Raw genomic sequence first — 24,593 nt, 5'->3', positions numbered from 1 at the left:
TAACAAGCAGAGGAGTAGCCTAGGACGTCATCTGAGTTCTCCTGGTAGGAGCAGCAACGCGTTTCGGCCACCACTGTGGCCTTTTTTCAAGCTGTATTGCTTCTATTTCCTCCTGGTCAGTTTAAATAGCCAGGTTCTTTGACTCATTGGCGATTTGGATCTCTCCAGTTAACTCTTTAAGTGCCATTTCAAGATTAGCCAGTCTATAGTTAAACTGCATGTAGTTTATACAGTCTTTTGTCTCAAGATTCACAATTAAGGTTTATTCTAAACAGTCATGTGACACAACTGTTTAATACTGAACAGGTAATACTTTCAATAGGAAAGGTGGTAAGGAAATATGTACTGACGACAGGGCCGAAAGGGCATTGAAACGTTGAATCAAAGAAAATATTTGTTTATCTTTTAAATCCTAGAGTGATGCTCAGTGTTCTTCATTCAGAGATAGTACATTCCTTGACCTTTTTACTTACGTATGTGCGAGCACCTAGGTATTATACCATCTAGAGGAGCATTGAGTGCCGAACTAAGCTATATATATATATATATATATATATATATATCCATAGATGCGGCACTCCATGCAGAAAGAAACGCACTATTGTCATGGCTGAAGTTTCAATGCCTACAAAACTGGCATTTTCATCAGGACATACTAACATACATCAAGTGTCTTACCTTAAATACTAACACCAAGTGAACATGTCACTGCCTCGCCGGAGCGGGACCACACACCCACCCGACGGCGCATAACACTAACATCATCTATGCGTCTAATGTAAACATAGTTGGTGTACCATCAGCATGTACACAAACAAAGCTAACACAATGCACAATATGCTCATAACGGCAAGTTTAAATGAACCCAGGCTACCTGTGCCTAATGGCAACAAAAGTGTTGTCACAAGGTACAGTGAAATCATCACAGAGATCCCAATTTTAAACAAAAAACAAGATCAAAAGGTATTGAATTAATTTAAGAAATAAATATAAATAGTAGTAACCATTGAGAAAGAGCATTATAACAATGATCTGGTATACTATGAACGAGGAATTACACGTGAGTTTGTGGCAGATCAAATACTTGCGTTCTGAGAGGGGATGATGGAAACTATCACCTGGGATAAGATATCTACAGGTAATGCAAGTACATCTAATGCAACCTACTTTGCCAATACTATCTACCCTGGGATCAGGGCCAGATATATCGGTCTTCACCAAAATATAACGAATGCTACGACCTCTTTTGTAGCAGGATATAATCCGCTTGTCATGCAATTTAAGCTCAGGATCACTCTGTATGATGGGCCATAAGTTTTTAGATACTTTGTTAATATGACCACTATACTGATTCAAATTGCTCACCCATGGTATTGTAACCCCCCTTTACCCTCTAAAGGGACACCAGGTTACTAACTCCTATGTAATCTCTTTTTCCCACCCTTAAACTCATTGTTAAGTGGTGTACCTCCTATTACTATTAAATCAGTGCCTCCAACCAAGTATTGGTAGTAGACTGGGCCTACTTGGGAAAACCCATATGAGGATAAACTCACACTTAAACTATATCACTGCATGTTTATAATTTTACTTAAGCTCACAACTGACACTCGCAAATAATAACATCTTGTATAGACATTATGGAATCACATAACCGAATTACAATATGAGTAGTAAAATTTAACTGAACAGAGTAACACGCAATCCTTGTATATAAATTAATAACTTAGATGTATATAGTGGTAATACAAGTCATATTTTACTGTAACACCTGTGGTCATAAAGTAGTTGATACATCGCAAGTCCTCAACTTGTTTAATACGGGGTAAGTACTTTACACCACTGTAAGTTTGTAGTCCCTTTGACACTTGTCGATAATATGCTGTTCCTAACTTTTAGTTTATAAAAGTTCTGTTGTCGGAATATCCTTTGACGGTAACTTTTCCTGTATGCTGCTGTCTATATCCACTGAAGGATAAATAAAGTTGATACCTCTGTTGCAAATGTTTCTAAGAGAATAGCATTTAGTTATAATCCACCTCCTGAGTTTTGAAATATTTCCTGAGTTGGTAGTTTGTCTTATACCTTCAAATGTATTATTATCCATATATATATATATATACTGTATATGCATTTCTCCCTCCCCAGCTATTTGCTAAGGCTAGTATTTTAGGGAAGTCTATCCAGCTCAATGGCTGGTAGTACAAATGTCAGCCATCAGTACTAGTGTTATTTTTCCTACTTGCACTCCTGTGCTACTAATGTACAGTAGCTATGTATGTGCAGAGCTTGGAGTCTACTCTCTGATCAGCATTAGTATTCATACCACCGCCTTTATGGAACTGAGGATTTCTCTGACGGGGCTCTGCTGTCATCACTATCCCAGCTGCCGGTTAAAGAGCATATGGTGAGGCTTCAATACACTAACAGCGTAACCCCAGCCTTGTCCGACAGTAGCCTGCCTCCTTCCTATAGCTGCCACCTCTCAAGTCTGGTTCCACACCTCCGCTGGCCCCTACTGCTGCTATTCTGCCTCTGCCTCAATTTTATGACCATACGTGCCCACCTTCTGGAATGCAGCCACTCAGCTGCAGTAATGGGCCATGTCTCCGGCCCCTCACAGCCTCTGCTCACCGCCGATCCCACCGTGCAGCTCCACCATTGGGACCACTGCTGCTGCTCCATCCCCATGACCTCGGCCTCTGACCCGGATCCTGGGACCAACACTACCGGTCACTCCACTAAAGTGCCGCACGGTGAGCTGCTTACTGGGATGCCGCTGTCAACCTGCTTCCCCAGCTCCAGCTGGGCTCCCTCTCCAAATCCACCCCCCTGTGCCCAGGAGCCTATCTACCACTCAGCTGCCACCTGGTACACAGGGGGGCAGGTGGCAGCTGAGTATAGAAGGGCCATGTACATGAGAACAATAAATACATCTATATACTTTACCTCACAAATTGCACATTTATAAATATTACAATCATTTATGAGTAGAGTACTAATTTTAACCCTTAACCAGGGTTACAGTATCGTAGTTGTGGTTTTTTTTTTTGATACATTCTGTTGCAGGATCATATTAGGGGTGAGCGGGTTCGGATTTCTGAAATCCGAACCCCCCCGAGCCCCCCCGATCCGAGTCCGATCCGAGTCAGGCTCGACTTTTCCCGCCTGACTCGGATCTGAAATCGAGGCAAAACGTCATCTTCCCGCCTTCCGAGTCTCGCGGGTTTTGGATCCTATATAAGGTACACACGTCGGCGCCATTTTCTCACTCGGCTGTGGACAGTGAAGAGGGAGGGTGGGAGTTAGGGCTGTGTAGTGTAGTGTAGTGTAGTGCTGCTGTTGTCCACTACTTCAAAGTCCATAGGGGCTGGCTGTGTTGTGCTGTGCTGCTGTTGTTAATAGGGGCTGTGTCCACTACTTCAAAGTCCATAGGGGCTGGCTGGACTGTGTTGTGCAGTCAGTTCTCCATAGGGGCTGTGTCCACTCCAAAGTCCTGTGCAGTGTCCCAGTCCTAAAGGAGTGCTGTAGTGTTGTCCAGGGGGTGCTCTGTCCATCAGGGGTGCTCCCCCCAAGTGCTAAAAAAATAATATATTTTCTGTGTTTGTGAATTGTGTGCGCAGTAGCCGCACGTGCATCAACAAAGTAGTGCCAAGCGTGCGCCTGTGTCATAAGTAAAGGGCCGGCTGGCTTGACCGTTAAGGGTGCTGTAACCCCCGAAAGTACACTCCAGTCCAAACCAAAAAAAAAATTATTTTCTGTGTTTGTGAATTGTGTGCGCAGTAGCCGCACGTGCATCAACAAAGTAGTGCCAAGCGTGCGCCTGTGTCATAAGTAAAGGGCCGGCTGGCTTGACCGTTAAGGGTGCTGTAACCCCCGAAAGTACACTCCAGTCCAAACCAAAAAAAAAATTATTTTCTGTGTTTGTGAATTGTGTGCGCAGTAGCCGCACGTGCATCAACAAAGTAGTGCCAAGCGTGCGCCTGTGTCATAAGTAAAGGGCCGGCTGGCTTGACCGTTAAAGGGTGCTGTAACCCCCAAAGTACACTCCAGTCCAAACCAAAAAAAAAAATATTTTCTGTGTTTGTGAATTGTGTGCGCAGTAGCCGCACGTGCATCAACAAAGTAGTGCCAAGCGTGCGCCTGTGTCATAAGTAAAGGGCCGGCTGGCTTGACCGTTAAGGGTGCTGTAACCCCCGAAAGTACACTCCAGTCCAAACCAAAAAAAAAATTATTTTCTGTGTTTGTGAATTGTGTGCGCAGTAGCCGCACGTGCATCAACAAAGTAGTGCCAAGCGTGCGCCTGTGTCATAAGTAAAGGGCCGGCTGGCTTGACCGTTAAAGGGTGCTGTAACCCCCAAAGTACACTCCAGTCCAAACCAAAAAAAAAATTATTTTCTGTGTTTGTGAATTGTGTGCGCAGTAGCCGCACGTGCATCAACAAAGTAGTGCCAAGCGTGCGCCTGTGTCATAAGTAAAGGGCCGGCTGGCTTGACCGTTAAGGGTGCTGTAACCCCCGAAAGTACACTCCAGTCCAAACCAAAAAAAAAATTATTTTCTGTGTTTGTGAATTGTGTGCGCAGTAGCCACACGTGCATCAACAAAGTAGTGCCAAGCGTGCGCCTGTGTCATAAGTAAAGGGCCGGCTGGCTTGACCGTTAAAGGGTGCTGTAACCCCCGAAAGTACACTCCAGTCCAAACCAAAAAAAAATTATTTTCTGTGTTTGTGAATTGTGTGCGCAGTAGCCGCACGTGCATCAACAAAGTAGTGCCAAGAGTGCGCCTGTGTCATAAGTAAAGGGCCGGCTGGCTTGACCGTTAAAGGGTGCTGTAACCCCCGAAAGTACACTCCAGTCCAAACCAAAAAAAAATTATTTTCTGTGTTTGTGAATTGTGTGCGCAGTAGCCGCACGTGCATCAACAAAGTAGTGCCAAGAGTGCGCCTGTGTCATAAGTAAAGGGCCGGCTGGCTTGACCGTTAAAGGGTGCTGTAACCCACAAAGTACACTCCAGTCCAAACCAAAAAAAAAATTATTTTCTGTGTTTAGCCGCACGTATATATCAAATCGATATAACATAAATGGAGGACCAAACTTTCTCCGATAAAAATAAAATAGAGAAAGATCAAGAACCACTTCCTTCTAGTGCTGAAGCTGCTGCCACTAGTCATGACATAGACGATAACATGCCATCAACGTCGTCTGCCAAGGCCGATGCCCAATGTCATAGTAGAGGGTACATACAATCCCAAATGGCAAAGTTCAGGAAAATGACCTTGAAAAAGACATTTAAATCAGCTGAAGAGAAACGTAAACTTGCCAATATGCCATTTACGACACGGAGTGGCAAGGAACGGCTAAGGTCGATCCCTAGTATGTTCATGACTAGTGGTTCAGCTTCACATGACGATGGAAGCCCTCCTCCCACTAAAAAAATCAAAAGAGTTAAGCTGGCAAAAGCACAGCGAAGAACTGTGCTTTCTAAGAAGATATCACAAATCCCCAAGGAGAGTCCAAGTGTGGTGGTGGTTGCGATGCCTGACCTTCCCAGCACTGGACGGGAAGAGGTGGCTCTTTCCACCATTTGCATGCCCCCTGCAAGTGCTGAAAGGAGCACCCACAGTCCACTTGCTGATATGCAAATTGAAGATGTCACTGTTGAAGTACAACAGGATGAGGATACTGGTGTAGCTGGCGCTGAGGAGGAAGTTGGCGAGGAGGATTCTGATGGTGATGTGGTTTGTTTAAATCAGGCTCCGGGGGAGACAGTTGTTGTCCGTGGGATGAAAAAGCCCATCACGGTCATGCCTGGGCAGAAGACCAAACATTCCACCTCTTTGGTCTGGCAATATTTCTATCCAAATCCGGACAACAACTGTCTTGCCATATGTACCATATGTAAAGGTGAAATAAGTAGGGGTAGGGACGTCAACCACCTAGGAACATCCTCCCTTATACGGCACCTGCAGCGCGTTCATAAAAAGTTACTGTCAAGTTCAGAAACTTTGGCTAAGACCGTAAGCAGTCCAGGGACACCTAAATCCCGTTGTCCTGTTGTATCCAAGCGCCTGCAAACCACACCGTCAACTCCCTCCTCGTCAATTTCCTCCTTAGTCAGGATCGGAAGTAGTCCTGCAGACCATGTCACTGGCATGACTGACTCTCCTATCCGGGATTCCTCTGGAGGATCCTGCATTGCTACGCCTACTGCTGCCGCTGCTGCTGTTGCTGCTGCTGGGAGTCGTTCATCATCCCAGAGAGGAAGTAGGAACACCACTACTTTTACTAAACAATTGACCCTCCAACAGTCCTTAGCGAGGAGGATGAAGTACGACAGCAGTCATCCTGAAGCAAAACGTATAACTGAGGCCTTGACTGCTATGTTGGTGTTAGATGTGCGTCCGGTATCCGCCATTAGTGCAGTGGGATTTAGACAATTGATGGAGGTAGTGTGTCCCCGGTTCCAAATCCCGTCTAGATTCCACTTCACTAGGCAGGCGATACCGAGACTGTACAGAAACGTCAGAAAAAGTGTCCTCAGTGTCCTGAAAAATGCCGTTGTACACAATGTCCACTTAACCACGGACATGTGGACAAGTGGAACAGGGCAGACTAAGGACTATATGACTGTGACAGCCCACTGGGTAGATGTATCACCTTACGCAGCAACAGCAGCAGCGTCACCAGTAGCAGCATCTCAGAAACGCCAGCTCGTTACAAGGCAGGCTACGCTGTGTATCACCGGTTTCAGTAAGAGGCACACCGCCGACAACCTCTTAGAGAAACTGAGGGAAATCATCGCCCAGTGGCTTACCCCACTTAGACTCTCCTGGGGATTTGTGATATCTGACAACGCCACCAATATTGTGCGGGCATTACATCTGGGCAAATTCCAGCACGTCCCATGTTTTGCTCACACAATAAACTTGGTGGTGCAGAATTTTCTGAAAAGCGACAGGGGCGTGCAGGAGACGCTTTGGGTGGCCCGAAAAATTTCTGGCCACTTTCGCCATTCAGCGACTGCGTGCCGAAGACTGGAGCGCCAGCAAACACTCTTGAACCTGCCCCGCCATCACCTGAAGCAAGAGGTTGTGACGCGGTGGAACTCAACCCTCTATATGCTTCAGAGGATGGAGGAGCAGCAAAAGGCCATACAAGCCTATACATCCACCTATGACATAGGCAAAGGAGGGGGTATGCACCTGACTCAAGCGCAGTGGAGAATGATTTCCGTGTTGTGCAAGGTTCTCCAGCCCTTCGAACTTGCCACACGTGAAGTCAGTTCAGACACTGCCAGCTTGAGTCAGGTCATTCCCCTCATCAGGCTTTTGCAGAAGCAGCTGGAGAAAGTGAAGGAGGAGCTAAGACGGAGCGATTCCGCTCGGCATGTGGGACTTGTGGATGAAGCCCTTCATTCGCTTTGCCAGGATTCCAGGGTGGTCAATCTGTTGAAATCAGACCACTACGTTTTGGCCACCGTGCTCGATCCTAGGTTTAAAGCCTATGTGGTGTCTCTCTTTCCGGCCGACACAAGCCTGCAGAGGTGCAAAGACCTGCTGGTGAACACACTGTCAGCTGAAGCGGAACGTGACACGTCAACGGCTCCTTCTTCATTTTCTCCTGCAACTGGGGCTGCCAGGAAAAAACTTAGGTATCCTAAGCAACCCGCTGGCGGTGATGCAGGGCAGGCAGGACCAAGTTTGGACATCTGGTCCGGACTGAAGGACCTGGCAACAATTTCTGACATGTCTACTGTCACTGCATATGATACTGTCACCATTGACAGAATGGTGGAGGATTACATCGGTGACAGCATCCAAGTAGGCATGGCAGACAGTCCATACCTGTACTGGCAGGAAAAAGAGGCAATTTGGAGGCCCCTGTACAAACTGGCTCTATTTTACCTGAGTTGCCCCCCCTCCAGTGTGTACTCCGAAAGAGTGTTTAGTGCAGCCGGGAACCTTGTCAGCGAAAGGCGTAGGAGGTTGCTTCCACAGAATGTGGAGAAGATGATGTTCATCAAAATGAATTATCAGCTCTTCCAGGGAGACCAGCCTCCAGAAGGTACAGAGGGACCTGTGGTGGTGGATTCAAGTGGGGACGAGTTAATACTTTGTGAGGATGAGGATGTACACACTGAAGAGGGTGAGGAATCGGTGGATGAGGAGGATGAGGATGACATCTTGCCTCCATAGAGCCAGTTTGTGCAGGGACACATTAATTGCCAGCTTGTTTTGTGGGGGCCCAAACGAACCAATCATTTCAGCCACAGTTGTGTGGCAGACCCTGGCGCTGAAATGATTGCTTTGTTAAAGTGTGCATGTCCTGTTTATACAACATAAGGGTGGGTGGGAGGGCCCAAGGACAATTCCATCTTGCACCTCTTTTTTTTCTTTGCATTATGTACAGTTTGGGGCCTAGTTTTTCAAACTGCCATCCTGTCTGCCACTGCAGTTTCACGCCTAGATGGGTCACGTGTTTGTGCCGCCCACTCGTGTCGCTTAGCATAGTCATCCAGCTACCTCGGTGCAACGTTTTGGACATAAAAACACTATTGTGAGGTGTGAGGTGTTCAGAATAGACTGGAAATGAGTGGAAATTAAGGTTATTGAGGTTAATAATAGCATAGGAGCAGAAAAACCTACAAATTCTGTGATTTTAGCTGTTTTTATGCTTTTTTTCAAAAAAATACAGATCCAAAACACAAAACCCAGAACCCAAAACACGGAAGGGTGGTTTTGGCAAAACCAATCCAGATCCAAAACACGAAGAAAGATCCAGATCCAAAACCAAAACACAAAACACGAAAAGTGGCCGGTGCACACCCCTAGATCATATACATATCTAGTTTCAGTACCTGATTCTTCACATTGGCTAAATGTGTGGGGTCGTAACCTCTGCTAATAAATTTCGGAATCATTTCCAATATCCTATTTACATAAAAGTAGTGACAATAATACTACTGCTACTACTGCTACTATTGCTACTACTACTTCTACTAATAATAATAATTACTTTATTATAATAGTCTGTATATATAAAATATATATATATATATTTATATATACATATACTGTATGTATATAAAAAAATAATATTATAATAATAAATTGCAATAGGGGAACATATAGATATTTTAAATGAAGGTATAGTGCAAGGGACCAATACTAGAACCCTAAAAGAGAGGGAACATAGACTAAATATACAGAAAGGCTTTATTACACATAGTATATCCTGACACTTTCTTGAATCACATCAGAAAGACCCTACGGATCTTAAAATTTTAGGGGTTGAGACCTTTAATAAGACTATCAGAGGTGACAACAGATATAAGGATTTATGTCGAGCTGAATCTGATTGGATTTTCAGATTACTGGCATTATCCCCAGACAGCCTCAGAGAAGCTTTAGAATTTTTTGAGTAACCTCTGTGTGGTTGGAGGGGGCCATCTCCTTTCCAATTGTACTGTCCGGTCAATGTCGTGGATACTGTCCCCTACATCCAACACTTCTTGCACTCCCACATTTGCTGCTTTCTTTTCCATTAGTATTCACACTTTTGTTTATGTTCTTATATTGGTTCCTTGCTCCTATGCTGCCCATCCACTAGGCGATTAAACCTAGCAATGGAGCGATAACGACCGTCGTTATTGCTCCATCGCTTGGTTATCACCCACAAATTGCAAATAAAAGGTTATTAAGGCAGTAAAAGGTTAAAAACGACCAGTGATGTGCGTGCCCGCTGGTCGTTTTTAACATCAATCATCGCCCGAACATGACGGTCAACCTGACGACCGCCGTCAGGTTGCCATGTTCGGGGACGATTGATCTGCATACACTGAACGTCTGAACATTCAGTGTATGCAGTTCACCCCGCGGGAGATGATGGCATCATAATCGTGCCATTGTCCCCCGCATCGTTAAGTGGCATTAGCCTTAATTTACAGTTTGTATATATTCCCCTATGCACACTATTGCAATTTATTATAATATTATTATTTTTATATATATTTTTTCTTATATACACACTATTATAATAAAATAATTTTACATTTATTATTATTAGTATTTTTATTATTAATATTGTTACTACTTTTATGTAGTTAGGATAGTGGTTTCTGTTCCATGCATATATGTATATACGAGGTCTTTCTAAAAAGTTTGGTGAATGGTCTGATATATCTGTATGCAACGCTTGCAACAAGGTCGCTCATGCGCGCTGACATGCATGGACATGTCTGGACCTGCCCCCAGTCGGGGTTTGCCCAAGGCCACCACCGCACTGCCATTGCATTCACTTCAACAGAGTGTCCCAAGGAGTGTGCGTCGAACAGCAATGGAGCAACGACACAACATTAAGTTCTGCTTCAAATTAGGTACTAAGGGCACTCCTGGGACTCAATAATATATATAAATAAGCCACACATGGCCAGAAAGTTCAGACGTTTCGGATCTTTATTAACCCTTTATCATTCTTTATTATTATCATCATTATCATGATTATTATTATTATTTTATATATAGTTTTAAATAATTTATATTATATTTTAAATATTGAAAGTATTACCTGTTCAATATTAAACAGTTGTATCACCTGACTGTTTAGAATAAACCTTAATTGTGACTCTTGAGACTAAAGACTGTATAAACTCAGTTTAAATAGAGACTGGCTAATCTTGAAATGGCACATAAAGAGTTAACTGGAGAGATCCAAATTGCCAATGAATCAAAAAACCTGGCTATTTAAACTGACCAGGAGGAATTAAGAGCAATACAGCTTGAAAAAGGCCACAGTGGTGGCTGAAACGCATTCCTGCTCCTAACATCCAGAGGAAATAAGGATAACTGCGGCAGCAGCTAACAGCAGAAGGAGTACAACTGACAAATCCCTGGATCCAGATCTACATATTAACAAGCGGACATCTATCTGAGGTGAGGAGATTCGGAGCCCGCTGCACTGCTATTAGCGACCACGTTTTCTGCTAATATCGGCCACACAGTTCTAGACCCTGGTCAAATGTTTGCATATTAAAAAGCTGCCATCCATCTGAGGTCAGGAGACTCGGAGGCGGCTGTACGGCTGACTATTGGCCACGTCCCTGTGCATACTGGTTCCTCACAGCTTCGGACCCTGGACTATAGACTATCAGCAGTGGCGGCTGATAGTCTATAGTTAATTATAAAGGGATAAAACTTCTAATTCAAGATTATCAATATATGGAGATACTGGTCATGCTTGTTCAATAACTATCATTTACCTACTACAGCGCTTTATGCAAGACAATTAACAGTGCCAAAAATACAGAGCTTGATTGAGTCACTAAGGATCTTTTTATCAACGCATAATACTGGTTTAACTTATCTGTGTGATTGCAGTCAAACAATATAAACTATTCAGTAAAGCGATACAGTATTATTAAATATAATTCCAAACAATCTGGCTGATGCTGTATGTTACAATGTTATAATATACTGAATGTAGAATATATTAACTTCCAAATGTGCCTATCTATATGTTTTTATTTAATAAATCTACTGTTTTATTGTTGGAAAGTGATAATGTCCTCACTGACACACACTAGTGCAGTGATTTGTATCCCCTTTATGTAGGATTCCTATGTAAGTTTGAAACCTAATCATAAACTCATAAAGAAATTACAAAGAGAACCACAATTTAATTTGAACCACAAATTAGTAATTTCTCATAAAACTTTAATTTTGCCAAAGTAATCTGCTAAATTTCACTGATCATTTAGCAGCAATTATATATAAATACTGAATTAATTTAGAAACAATATTTGGGAGTAAAACAGTGTCAGGGTCCCCAGTAGGTACCCCTGAGTTTGCACTCTGACTATGGTCAGAGCCAGTAATTAATTCACCTTGACTGTTACTACACTAGCATCAGGACTGCGATCACACAGATCCCCAAATCCTGATGTAGTGAAGGCAATGCCGACTATAATACGCTCAATTAATATTCTTTCTCTCTGCCCATTATACCAAACACCTCTCTACTGCCACCACTCGTAGTAAATACACAAAGGGCCACAGGTCCTCCAACACAATTGTGCAGATTTGGCCACATGAACTACCATGCAGTTAGTTGGTCACCTCCTTCTTCTAGCAATAAATAGCAGTTATAGCGTAACATTAGTGATCTAATAGCTTCTTCAATTAATGGGTTCTGGAGCATATATGAAATAGTTCAATAAAGGAACACTTTATTTACAAAAGAAAGTGCAATGCTTAGTTACAGAAATGATATTAATAAAAAGGGTTACAGATTAAATAGACAAATGTGTTGCAATTGCAAAATAAAAAGGAAGAAACATACACAGAATTACCCGTGACTTATTCTGACCTGGGGGACATGGCAGGAAAATGCAGGTACAGGCTCCAACTCTGAATTGTTCCCCCCAAGACTGACACAGAGCAACATGCTCCCATACATATCAGCTGATCCCATTCCCCCACCCCATAAGTGATGTCACAACCATGTCCCTAATGACTGACTAACTGGCTTTTTACTTAACCCATTAGCCATACTAGGACTGCCAACATAACTTTTTAACCTAAGTACAAATAATGGTACATAATTTCCCCTGTGTGATAGCTACATGAAATATAGTATGTTCAAATTAACCACTATGATGTAAGCTATAATATGAGTACAAACATGACTATTCTGTGATGTGTCATTAGTTAGATATCTCATTTCACCCAAACCATACATCCTAGTGTCCAACTGACATCAGACCAGCATATAGACTTCAGGTATATTTCTATGATTTGGGGAAATTTTAGCTATTACAGAAATATCAATTTATGTCAAAACAGATAAAATATGTTTTTGGTCTTTGTTCTTGTTTGAAGTCTGAATACATCTTTTGGTCAGATGGCTCTTTGTTTATTCCCTGCTATGATGGTGCCAAAAGAGTATCCTCACATCATCTATATGCAGACTTAAACAAAAGAGTTTGTTTATCAATGTCCTGCCAGGTAATTGCCTTTTTCTGCTCACAGGACATTATAAGGGATATACATTTAATTGAAATTACACAGGATCATCTCAGGGCTTCCTAGGGGTAATTTAAACTCCCTGTGTAGAAAGAATTATAACACAACCTCAAAAGAATATAACTTGCAATATGTCATAATATGTCCATAATCTCTACAAGCAGCAATTACTAATGTAGGGAATGGTGAACAGATTTTTTTTTTTGCATTACAATTTTTTTATTATTAGTTGTTAAAATGCATAAATTATTATGTTCTGACAAAAATACATGAAGTACTAGGTCTGAGTCAGATTAAATTTCTATAACACAAACCATTTCATTTTTTTTCTGACGCACTTTACAGTCATACAAATTGTATTCAAGCAATGTAAACACAGCACTTAATCCTGGTTTGGCACCTCTAGTCGCATATTACATGACTTCTGAATATAGACACAACACTCTGCTAGAAGGTTTGAGATTTCTCTCAGAAAAAAAGCCAATTAAAGAAAATATTCTAAAATAAGTGTTGCATCACATATTAGTCAGTCCTTTAAACATAGCAATATTTAAAAACGATTTTTGTTATTTTAAGTTTTAAGATGTATTCTGCAACAAGAAAAGTCTATGATATTACTTAGATTTAAATTTACTAAACGGTGAAATGCAAAAAAATCATGCAAAATATATAACAGCAAATTAAAAGTGAGTGTTCGTTTGCAAGTTTACACATAATTTGCTGCAACTTTAACATTTTGTCAAAATATAACATTTTAATAGTTTACACAGAAAATAATACAAGTTATGTATTATTTATTTTGTAAACTATATTTCATATACCAAAAATAGTACAGTGAGTGATGAGTTTGTTGTTGGGAATTTTTATTTTGAATAGATAGGAAAAGAAAACAATCATATATTCTTAAAATATGCAGAAAAACATTATCAATTTAATACATATATATATACTTAGTGAACACTTGAGGGAACTAATCTTTTTCTGTTAGTTAGCAGTGAATTTGTATGCTGTTTATGCTGTACCAGGCAAAATTGTTGTTAAAGAACAGAAGCAAAATTTTCACTTATTACACATATTAATCTATAATCTATTACACATATTAATCTATAATCTATTACACATATTAATCTATAATCTATTACACATATTAATCTATAATCTATTACACATATTAATCTATAATCTATTACACATATTAATCTATACCATGCCAAAAAGCATACTACAAGTTTGCCAACAGTATCCTATAAATTACAGTATATAAAGTTGGAACTACTCTAGATACCTTCAGAGAATATCACCTTATTTGCTTATGCTGCCAATCACTGGGGCGCTGAGAGGGTGGGGGAGTGGGTACTAATTACCCGGGCTTGTTGGAGGGGCCTGAGTGCGACACTGTTTGCCCCTCCCTCTTACATGCTGCTGTGTGCTGGGCTGCAATGGGAGACTGTTCCCTGCTGCTGAGCAGCAGCAGCAGCAGACTCCACTCCTCTGTCTGTGGGGGGGGGGGGGGACAGCGATCACACTGATCGCGGTCCCCCTAGTGGCTGTGTGCCAGGCTGAAGGGCTCAAAGCGCCCCCATTCCCAGCCCCCCTTATTCCCAAATAGTTTTTTTCATTTTCTTTTTTTTCTAAGAGGGCATGGCCACACCTCCCACAATTAGGCCACGCCCCTTCCCCTGGCCATCCATCATTCTTTGAAGTAGTTCTCACATGCGTGCTAACATTGCCGGGTCAGACCTAGCAGTGTACTTAATTTGCATGAGTCAATCAGGAATAATAATGAGTACATCCCCATGTGTCTTAATAAACAGCCCAACTTCCATATTGACTGTTAAAAATGGGTGGTAGTAATTATAAAGAAAAAATATGTAAGATACAAATAAGTATGAATCTATTAACATATACTGTTGTTCTCTGGCAATATCTGCTAAAAGAAGTGACCAGCATTGTCCTTCATTGTAATTACAGACAAAAACATGATTCTGATTTGCACATAATGCAGTCACAAATCTGAATATCTACAGTATAGTAAATTGAATTCTTCTAATGCAACTTTATGCCAATATTCTGAATCACACACATCACTATGCTATGGCACCATTCCCAGTTCTCCAGCCGCGAGAGCAGCCACCAACACTAGTAATGGCACTTACATTTACCCTATGGTAGGTGTAAGAGATGCAGCTGAATTTGGCGTGCTCTGGTAATATGCAAGACTCATGATAGGTAGTGGCTACATACCGACTACACCCTGAGAGAACGTTTCTTATGTGCATATGCCCCATTGCTGCCCAGTTGCCACCCAGTACAAGTAAGAGTTGCCTGTATAATGTGTATGCAGTGCATAAAGTATGTGCAGTTTGGTACAAATCAATAGATCAGACCACATTCAGACATACAGTATGTGTGACGCAGGCCCAGGATGTTGTGTCCTTTGGTTTAGATCAGCTTACTCTTCCCAGCTGCCTCCATAGCCTGCTCGAAGTTCTTGGTCAGTGTCCTTGCTATTGGGGCAGGTATGCCACTTTCTTTGCATCTTATATTTGCAGTAATATGATCGATTACATCACAGATGGTTGCCATAGTATTAGGCTATCCTGCATATCTATTGCTTCCTTCTCCTGATATATGTGTATGACCTGGTCTGTTCCTGACATGCTTCTTTTATTATCCCTTGGCTCTATTTCTGTGATTCCTGTGTTAGACCTTGGCTTGTGACCCAATTATTTGCTTTATACCTCTGGCATTGACGTTTCTGCTCTGTGTACCAAGCCCTATTGCATTTATGGACTCTATGCAATCGCTACCTGCTTCTGAGAATACAGTTCCAATGGCTGCCTCTGTTACTAAAAATGTTTCCTCACTTCATAAATCAGAGTTCTTATCCCTGCGAAGTATCAAGAAGTTGCAGTGGAGTTTTAAACTACAGTAGTGTCCAATTCAATTTAAGTTACAGTCATCTAACACTTCATCAAAAATAGTCAGTGTGCCTATACATCCTTGTTATCTGGGCAAGCCTGGCATCCGGGCAAGCCTGGCATGGGCATCACCTCTATGGGAAAGAAATGATCCATTTTATATGACTGTATGGTCATGACATGTTCTGAAAAAATAGTGATGAACCCAACAGAGATTCATCAGCAGCTACATGTAACAAGACACAGCGTGCAGCATTCAACTTCCTCTTACCAAGTCCAACAACAGCTGTCTATTGCTCTCTTCAAAGGTCCCTAACTCTGATACATGCTGAGATGGGTATGCAGCACTCTGTTATATTTATACTTGCAGTCGCAGACATATGAAGTCAGGTAGGTGGAAAATTCACCTCTACAAAGTATTAAGCTCACAAAACTGTTCCTACTTGGTGATCAGTTATTGTGCTATCCTCCCTTCTATGGCCCTTGGCTAGATCTTGGTTCCTCTGTAGATAATCCCTGTGGCAAATCTGTGACTTCTCCAGTGTATGATCATGCACTTATTCCAGAAACTCCTCTACAGAAATCTATCTGTGTATGATCTCTGACTTGCCACTGACTCTCCTCTGCCTAATCTCTCTGGCATATCTTTGACCTACAAGCATATCACACTATGGCTTGCTGACTTCTCCTAATAGATATACAATATATTACCATTATCCTATTATGCTAGGAACCAGTCGAGGAGGCCGCGACCTGAGTACTGAGCACAGCAAAGCCCAAATTTTATCTGACTGCATTAAAGTCTACAGCTATGCAAACTTCTTCTTGAAATGCTAATTGGAGTGCTGCAGAAGGAGAATATTACATTCATGTTCATTCCCACTGCTATTCTTTCCATTATTATGGGGTCCTTTAGGTCGAACCAAATGTCGCTCTCTTGTTGAACCAATTTAGAGTATTAAGCTCCTTAAAAAGACAGATGCTCCCTCACTCTTTTAATTCACAGGTTGAAGAACCCCCAGTAAAACCAGTGGGTAACTCTCACAAGCTACGTTCCAAAGTATGCCGTGGGGTCATGCTTGTCATTTTTTCAGAGCAATCTGGAATCAAGAACACTTCAGAGTTCATTCTTCTGAGATATTAGTGGCCAACTATACAGTCTGATAATCGAGATTATGTTTCAGCATGTTATTTATGTGCCCAGAGTGTGTCCCTTGATGCATTTAGATCCATTACCAGTTCCACAACATTCTTGATTTCATTTATCTGTGGACTTTATCTTTGATTTACCACCTTATCTTGGCCTCTATACTCTCTGGATCATGGTGGATTTATTCTTCAAAGCTGCTCACATTGTGTGATTTAAAAGGACTCTAAACTGGCAGCATGTTCTATTACAGAAAGCAGTTGATTGCATGGATTTCCAGAAGGGATAGCATCAAACTACTGTAAGTATTTCAATTTCTCTTGAAATTATAGAGGGTGTTGTGAAAATGATTTAATGTCCTGTTTAATTTCTCATGAGCTCGTCATTCACAATCTAATGGTCAAACAGGATGAGTGAAAAATTCCTAACCAAAAATTCCTAAAAGATAACCAGGTAGAGTATCTGCTGTGTTGCTCATAATTTGTCCATAATGCAACTTCACATTCTCTATTCTTTGTATATTATGGTTTTCATCCAGTTCTTCCTGGAATTCTGGGTTGTTCTCAGTACTTGCTGCCAATAATGTTGCTGAAAAAGTCCACCACATCTGGAATTAAATAAAGAAAAACCTCTTAAAAAAACAAATGTATATATTTTTTTGCAGTTTTAAAAGGAGAGTAAATCCTAAATTATTGCCTGGAGTTTGACTGGTTATCCACCCATTATATACACTTGAGGGTACAAAATAACAAAATTGCTCCTCGTTATATTGCGCCTTTCAGGGTTTCACAAGTCATTAACCATGTGACATTGCGTCTAGTGCTTTCTCTGTCTTTACAAATCCCTAAAGTATTCCATGTTTCACAACTCATGACTCTTGTTCTCAATAGGTTTACTTCTGTTAATTCTTCTCCTCCTATGAAACAACAAGAAATAATCAAAGTGATAACATTTTGGACTTACGGGTTTCTTACAGTTTCCTGTCGAATGGTATGCACGACCTTGGCGTTTACATACAGTATTCTTTGTTTCATCCCTTTTTGTCTTTGACTTGTTTGCTCCAAGTATCGAATCCTGCATTCCAACTATTCTACAGCCTGCTGAGAACCAAGTCAGGGGTTCATGACCTGTGTGCCCAAACCTCCTTGCAAGGGTCCATGTTGAATAGTACATAAAACTCTGTGGCTTGAATGCTGCCTCTTCAGGCACAAACAGGTGTGTCAGAATCTTGAAGAGTGATTTCATGCTCCTCTGCATCAGCCCCATAACCTGTTAAATCTTCAGAGGTCTATTTACTAAGCAGTGTTAGGAGACAGAGTGAAAAGTGATAAGGTGCCAGCCAATCAGCTCCCAACTGTCATCTCGCAGGCTGTGTTTGAAAAATGACAGTTGGGAGCTGATTGGCTGGCACCTTATCACTTTCTGGTCACTTTTCACTCTGTCTCCTCACTGCTTGGTGAATAGACCCCTCATTTTTTATACTCGCTTGAAGATTTCACAGATATATTGTGTGACTGTTATCTGTAGCTCTTTAATATGATGCAACTTGTATTACAGCTGTAGTGGTCATTTTAGTTTAAATTACACTTGATAGTCACCAAAATGAAATCATTATGTCATTGTCACCAATTATCGTGGGAAGCAACAGTTGCAGACACCTGTTAAGGAAGTCATCTTCCAAGCTCCATGGTGGAGCCTAAAATTACAGCACAGATACATCTGCTTAGCTACTGTGTCTATAAAGTATACATTTGCAAGCATAATACATATGTAATTACCTCAGTTTCATATAAAATCATACTATACGACTCAGAATTAGATTTAGCAATATTTATAAAAGTATCTTTTTGTAGAATTAAACCCCAGGATTTTCTTAGACTGTGAGGAAACCAATTACAGACTTTAGCAAAAAGGTCAAGTAACCGTTCCTTGTGTAGCGTCAAAACTAATCCACTATAAAAACAGGTCATGCAAAATTCATATATCTGACAGTGCACACAATTATTATACACCTAAAATAATTTCCATGGGATGCTTTGTTTATGTACCTGTATATGCACACACAGTACTTCTAGATGGACCTTGGTATATACTGGTTGTGTTTTTGGTATTTTTTGCATTTTAAGTACTTATCCTAAATAAAGAGAACAAGCTCAGATTTGCATCCTGCATGCAGAACAGAAGAAATCATGCTCTGATGGTGCTCAAAAATAATAAACTGGGACATTTCCAGGGACAAATCTTTAAAATATGAACCTATTGCTAGAAATTAGTGTAGTTTGCAACTATTTGGTAATCTAACAAAGTCACATTATGACTTCTTGTCCTGCTGGTCACAATGTCTGAAGTGCAAATGAAATAAATCCTTCCACTTCAGTATACAAAATTATTATAAATGAATCAGCAGAAGACACTAATGCGATCACTGCTGCAATTTTGTATGGAACACAGCTGGGAAAATTTGCTAATGGCTGCCAAAGCACAGCCAGCATAAAGACGCCCACTGCTGCCTTCTCATATGCGTCCAATGTCGCTATTCTACGTAAACTTCGGTACCATCGATGCACAGCAGGAAGTCACACAGATCTGACCAGCCACAAACACTGCAGCTCTCCTCGCATGCAGAGAGGTCTCCAGCTGTGGAGAAGAACGCAATGGCTAATTTATGTACGCCAATGGAATGGCATTTAAACAGTTAGACACACTGCATTTACCTAACCACCCCCCGGTGCCTCCACCAAATGCTGAACACAAGGCAATCTCTTTGCGAATGGATCCTCTGTGCAAATGTAATCGCAAAGCAATCACAACGTGTGCGCAGTACGACTTATACTCATTCCCAATGACAAATAATCACTCGATCTGCCTAAATATCGGCATTGCATCCACTGCTGAATCAGGTTCTCAATTCAGATAACTGTAGAAGATTTCCATACAAAATGTGTTCCTGTTAGCCACTAAAGCCGCATACACACTATGTGTGTGCAGCAAAATCGTTATCCGCGGGCCCGGCGAGGGTGCCGGCATCGGCAAGTGTATACACACTTGCCGATGCCGACCAGCGACGGACGATGGAGGGGGGGTGTGGGGCCATGCTGCATTCAGTATCATGGCATCGCTCATATATCCCCAGAATTGGGCTGCATGTGCAGCTGACTGGGGTTATCATAAATGACCGCGCATCGCTGGTCTTTTTTCGCATACACACTAGCCGATATTTTGAACGATAATGAGATTGTTATAATTCAAAATATCATCTTGTGTGTACGCAGCTTAACACTGCATAAAGACATCATATTTAGGGGCCCATTTTTTAATTTATTAATCAAAAACCTGATAATTATAATTTTTTATTGCCGCTATTTGTGGCAATAAGAAATAATCTACTGTTAGCATGTATTAAAGAACACATGCAGCCAGAGTTTGATTTGGAATTTAAAGTGGCCCTGGAAAAAATTCTGAAAGTGGCCCTATGTGAGCTCGCCTTCGGCGCGTGTCCAAAGAAGTGGGCATGGCCTTGTGGCAAGGGGTGTGGCCACATGTGAAATGCCATGCCCGCAAGCCACTGCCCCCGTTTTCATCATGCTGGGGGCATACCCACAGTCCCTCTCTCGCATGTGAATGAGCATTTTCTTACCTATATGATTTTTCTGCAACAGGGGAACTTCTGAAAAAATTGGTCCTTCCTGGACAGGCAGTGTCTTGAGTCTGTATTCACTATCCATGCAGGAGATTACATGGTCTGGATGCTGCCTGTTTGCATAGCAATAAAGCCAATACCATCATCATGCAACAGAAGTTCAACCATATAATACAACAGCAGTTTTGGGGCATGACAAATTTGAGTTTCCCTCATCAACCTATTTTAAATTAATAAAATATATTTGCTCATTTGGTACCCTTTGCATCAGTGATATTGTTTCATTAGAATTGTTGTCTTACTGAAGATTACTGCCCCCCAGTCTTTTCTTTCCATACTACCAGTGGTCCTATCATCCTACAGTATTGTCTCCAGCAACATCGCCTTGGTGTGTCTCCAGCCCATCCCCCCTATGTGTCTCTCCAGCACTATCCCCCTGCACCTTTCCAGTGTCATCCCCCTGCTTTTCTCCAGCACCATCCTTCTGTGTCTCCCCAGCGCCATCATCCTGCCCCAGCGCGCTCATCCTGTGTCTCCCCAGCGCCATCCTGCATCTTCCCACCACCATCATCCTGCTTCTCCTCAGCACCATTATTCTGCATCTCCCCAGCACCATTATCCTGCATTTCCCCAGCATCATCATCCTGTGTCTCCAAAGTGCCATTATCCTGCGTCTCTCCAGCGCCATCATCCTGAATCTACCCGGTGCCATCCTCCCTCCCTAGAACATAATAGACCCCTCCCCAGATAGATCATCATCTCCCCATGGCACTAAATAACCCTCCTCTCCCTCAGATCATCTTCTCCCCATACAAAATACCCCTCCCTCCCCAGATCATCATTTCCCCCTAGTACAAAATAACCCCCCCCCCAGACAGATCACCATCTCCCCCTATCAGCCAGTGCAGCTCTGCTGGCAGCCTCAGTCTTTAAAAAAAATGTCTTTGCAGCTGCAGGACATTATTGTTTAAAGACTGGCAGACTGGCTGCAGCAGGTGCCGAAGAGTCTCCCAGCCAGCCACGATTGTCTCCACTCCCTGTCTCTTCCTCTCTACAGTCCGACTGGCAGGTGGAAGCTGATGGCAGCCCAGGGAGTTCAGTGCAGGCAGTGCTGTTGAACTTACCTTGCCTGCCGGATGCGGACCTGCTCTGCCTCCGAGATGTGTGAAGTCACTGGTGTTTGTGGCGCGCATAACTCTCTTTCAGCCTCTCCTCTTTTCACACGATATCAGTGGGCCGCACTACTAGCGGGCTGCCTGTCATGCAAGAAAGCTGTGACTGGGTGACATGCTAAGGGGAGCGGGGTCATAGGTGACAAGCTGCCCCACACACCAATTGGCCCACTGGGAATCTTCCCGCTGTAGGTAACTGCCAGTCCACTTCTCCCTGCAGCAACAGGGCTCCAATAGGATTTTGTCCCTGCGATGTGTAATAGTAAAGTGATTTCAGTAACAATCACTTTACTTTAATTTGCCGGAGCCACCCTGCTCCGTGCTTCTGTGGTCTGCTGACCGTGCATGCTCGAGTGGTGAATGCCGGGGAGGGATCCTACGGTGCTTACATTGGTTGTGTTATTGTATTGAATATATATTCCCTATGACTTTTCTGGAACTTATTTCCTGGATCTGCCAATACTTCACTGAAACACACAGAAGTCATGTGTTAATATCATTATATCCTTACTCATGCATGGGATGATTAGGTGGACACTGATCATAATCTCTGCATGTTTTTTCAGGTTCTTCTTCAGAACCCCCATCCTCTCCCAGAAACTCTACTCACTAACGGGAACCATGCAGTGCCAATATCCACAGAATTTGCTTAGAAGGGCTACTACCAACTGAGGGTTGGGTACGGCATCCCAGCGGTCAGAATCTCGATGGTCAGAATTCCCATGATTGGAAATGCCTGCAGCAGAATACCGACAGTGAAAATGCCAGCAATTTTTGGTAAGTATTCTAAGGATAACCCTAACCCCAACCTTAACCCTAGCCCTATCCTGCCCTTCCCGCAGCCTATCCCTAACCCTCCCCTTCTGCACCCTAACCTTAACTCTATCCCTCCCGCCCCTAACCCTAATATTTACTTTCTGAAATTGTTGGCCTTTTTGACCCATTGGGATCCTGTATCCGGTATAGTGTTAATCAGGGTTCTGACTGTCAGGATGCCAACTACTTCCCCCAACTGAGAGAGCCACCATCTTTCTACACTCAGAACATATAAGTACTGCAAGACTTTCCTGATTGATTATGACAGAACCAATAGAGCATTACAGAAATAGAACTGGACAGTCAGTGGTTTTCCAACCGCTATAGAAATATAAATAAGTCTGAGACAGCCTGGAGAGATGCACTAGTGGGGAGGTGCACGAAGGAGCCACCAGCAGATGTAACATCTCCCAGCAGTGGCACTACAGTCAGTGCTTTTTCCGGCATTTTGAAAAATCACAGACTGTAGCACTGCTACTGAGAAATCATGTCTGCTGGTGGTTCTGTGTGCCGGGTGATGTAGAGACAGGCATTGTTCCTGCTGGGTGGTCCTCCAGAGCAATGGTGCCCTAGGTATTTTCCTACATAGCCTATGCCAAAGCCAAGGCCAGCTCTGGTTTTGAACCTGGACTCCTTATTATCAATTCTAACCCCTAGCACAGCAGGAGCCACTAAGTGATGGAATAAAATATAACTAAAGGATTTAAACTTTGCTTACTACAGTATGACCATCATGTTACCTATCACCTACCTGCAGTAGGCTGCCATTTTAGGAGGGAGAAGTTCTATAACTAGAAAAAATAATGGCTGCACTGGAATGGCTATATTTTTGCAAATGGACGATGTTTTCTCTACTGCTCATGCATTGGAGTTGCAGTGCGCGTGTGCAGCAATATTCTTGCAATGGTGGTCACAAAGAGGGTTTATTGGCAAAATGGTTGACAGTCAGGCAGGGGTGTAGGGTGGGAGCTCCGGGCGTCAAAGTTGCCAGAGGGCACCCTGAAGTCGGACTCCGGAAGCAGCTGTCAAATAGCTAACAGCCTGCCAGGTCCGTGTCCAGCCTGCCAGGTGCTGTGGACGAATGGATACAGAGCAGCGGCTCCAGTCCTGCCTTCCTGCTGTGAGACTCTGTGGTCAGAGGAGCTTGTGCTGAGCCTTTATTGGTGGAGCTCGGCACATGCTCATCTGACCCCAGCAGATGGCGTGGCTACAGCAGCATGGCGACATCAGGGTATGCTTACCGAAGAAAATCTATCATGTAACATGGAGGAAGAAGCTGCCGGGTCCAGGTGAGAGAGGTACCACGGTTATGTCTATGACCCGCCCTGCCTGTATGTGTGTATGTGTCTATGTGTGACAATCCCTGCCTGTATGTATGTACTGTATGTACAGTATGTATGTGTGACCCTGCCTGTATGTTTGTATTTACTGTATGTATGTGTGACCCTGACTGTATGTGTGTATACTGTATGTATGTATGTATGTATGTATGACCCTGCCTATATGTGTGTGTGTATGTATGTATGTATGTATGACCCTGCCTGTATGTGTATATATATATATATATATATAATACACATTTATTTGTGACCCTACCTGTATGTATGTGTGACTGTGCTTATATGTATGTATGTGTGTATGTATGTTTGACCCTGCCTGCATGTGTGTGTTACGCAGGGGAGGGGGTTGGCTGGGTTGACTGACGTGACAGGGAGCTAGTGTGGCAAGGGGCTAGTAAGACGGTTAGGGATAGAGGCCCCTCAGTAAATGTACCCTGTCATCATCAGTTACTATCCACGTGGACATTGGGCCTGATTCAGACCCGGACGCTATTTGCGCCTGCTAGCTGGCTAAAAGGGGCCGGCTATTTAAATCATGC

Source organism: Taudactylus pleione, unplaced genomic scaffold (genome assembly GCF_031769625.1).
Source record: "Taudactylus pleione unplaced genomic scaffold, aTauple2 ptg000190l, whole genome shotgun sequence".
Classification (NCBI taxonomy): Eukaryota; Metazoa; Chordata; class Amphibia; order Anura; family Myobatrachidae; genus Taudactylus; species Taudactylus pleione.
The sequence above is the reverse complement of the archived record's forward strand: the minus strand, read 5'-3'. Positions refer to the sequence as shown.